Source organism: Borostomias antarcticus (assembly GCF_949987555.1).
Source record: "Borostomias antarcticus genome assembly, chromosome: 3".
In the NCBI taxonomy this organism is placed as follows: Eukaryota; Metazoa; Chordata; class Actinopteri; order Stomiiformes; family Stomiidae; genus Borostomias; species Borostomias antarcticus.
This window is the reverse complement of record NC_140236.1, coordinates 35,403,572-35,406,210: the sequence shown is the minus strand read 5'-3', so window position 1 is coordinate 35,406,210 and position 2,639 is coordinate 35,403,572.

Genomic DNA, 2,639 nt, shown 5'->3' with positions numbered 1-2,639 from the left:
ATATTAATATTAATATTAATATTAATATTAATATTAATATTAATATTAATATTTATTATTATTATTATTATTATTATTATTATTAATATTAATATTAGTATTAGTATTAGTATTAATATTAATATTAATATTAATATTAATATCACTATTACTATTACTGTTGATATTAATATTAATATTGATGTTAGTTTTAATATTAATATTATTATTAATAATAATAATAATAATAATATTATATAATTACAGGACCTTGATAGTCTTTTTATTAACCGCACACACACAGTGCACGCATGAGTGGTGACACACCCGTGCATGCTTCTTCATACATCTTCAGAATTTGTCCACTGAATTTTCCCCATCCGAGTTGTCCTCGAGGGGTAACCAGGAGCAGTGGGCAGCCATCGCTCTCGGTGCCCAGGGACCAAGTCCTAAGTGCAGGTTAGGGACAGCACTGAAGAGCGTCTGGTTTTCTGCATGTTTTTGTGCTTCTTTGGGAGGAAATCCTTGCGAATTATGGGGACAGAAGCACGAGAGGCCCAGAGACGTTTTTGCTGTGAGCGTGTGAATGAAATTTAAGTCTCACCAAAGTGTTTTGTTTTCCTTCTTGACTGTTGTTCTAACTTTGTAGTTCGTTCTCATAGATCAGTCTGTTAAAACTACTAATTCTTCCTGTGTGACATCACTTCCCTGTCCTCTTCATCCTGAATCTATGTCACTTCCTTTTTCACGTTATAACCTATCGACCTCGTCCCCATCTGACTCACTCGAGCCCGGATTCACTTCCTGTGCTCGAGTCCGAATTTGCTAAATCGTAACAGAATAAAACTATTGTCTTTGTTTGAAACCAGCTTGAAAAAAAAAAAAAGAAAAAAAAAGTAATTTCAGAATAAAACCTTTCTTTTGTTTGAAACCAGCTTGAATCGACCACTCGCGTGCTCTTATTTTTAAACCAAGTATAAAAATACTTTCATAGGCAACGGTGCTAAGTACTGCGCCACCATGCGCAACTTGGGGTTCGGTATCTTGTGCAAGGACAGTTCAGCCCACTGCCGGAGCTGGGATCAAACCGGGGACCTTCCGATCCCCAGCCGGCCGCTCTCCCTCCAGAGCTACTTGCCGCCCTCTCCCCTTCCTATTCCCTCCCTCCCTCCTTCCCATTCCCTCCCTCCCTAATTCTCCTTACACTGAAACAGCTGTTAACTGGGCATGTGTGGTTTTTCTCTTCGCTTGAATAAGTCTGGCAATTCTCCCCTGACCTCTGACCTCTCTCCCATCAACAAGGTGTTCTCACCCACAGAACTTACTTGATGTTGTTGTTGTTGTTGTTGTTGTTGTTGTTGTTTTAGCGTATATTCTCTGGGAACTCTCGAGACGGTAGTGTGTGTGTTACTAGAACCATACGACATCACCAGATGATCAGAACCACTACGTCTGGCACCAAGAGACACACCACCACCAACATTGATTGATTGATTGATTGATTGATTGATTGATTTATTGGGTAAAAGTACAAAGAAACAGTACATCCAAGAGGATAGCATGATAAAAGCATACTTAGACACTTGTTTCCAACATGGTCCTTGTAACATTGCTTAGATTACATTACATTACAGTCATTAAGCAGACGCTTTTATCCAAAGCGACTAACAATAATTGCATTTTACGTAGGAAGAGCCAATGTACTACTACTTGCCAGAACTCACAAGTGCATCTTCTTTCTAAAACAAGTGACTAAGAGCATAATCTAGTGCTGAAGGCAAAGTGCAAGAATCGCAATCTAAAGTAAAGTGCAATATAATATAATACAATAAGGTGGGAGGATTGTTGTAGAACTTCTTGAAGAGATGAGTTTTGAGCCTGCGACAAAAGATGGGCAGCGACTCTGCTGTCCTGACATCAGTGGGCAGTTCATTCCACCACTGCGGGGCCAGGACAGAGAAGAGCCGTGACCGTGTCGATCGACCGCAGGAGCCTCGGAGTGACGGGGCAACCAGTCGCCCTGATGTAGCAGAGCGTAGCGGTCGGGAGGGGGTGTAGGGTTTGACCATGGCCTGGAGGTAAGAGGGGGCTGTTCCTTTCATTGCCCTGTAGGTTAGCGCCAGAGTTTTAAACTGGATGCGAGCCGCTACAGGGCGCCAGTCTAGGGAACGGAGGAGGGAAGTTGTGTGGGAGAATTTGGGGTGGTTGAACACCAGGCGAGCAGCAGCTTTCTGGACAAGTTCCAGAGGTTTAATGGCTGACGCCGGTGCCCCAGCGAGGAGGGAGTTGCAGTAGTCCAGGCGGGAGATGACCAGGGCCTGGATGAGTACCTGCGCCGTTTCATTAGTGAGGAAAGGGCGAATCCTCCTTCGATCACGCGATCCTAGATCACGCGTCTGGCCCATTCTAATGTTCGGTGAAACAACAACTGAACCACTTCACCATGTCCACGTCTCATACATCGATCTGCAGCCACGTGATTGGCTGATTGTGGGGGAGCAGGTTTACTTAATAACATGTTGACATGAGCGGACATTTAGTCTTCGTTATTTGTTTTAAGACGGGGAAACACAATGCGGTGAATGAGCACTGTGACTCAGATTAGGGGCACATTTTTTAATTCAAAGTCTGCATAATGGTCTCTAAGCTTAGCCAGAGAA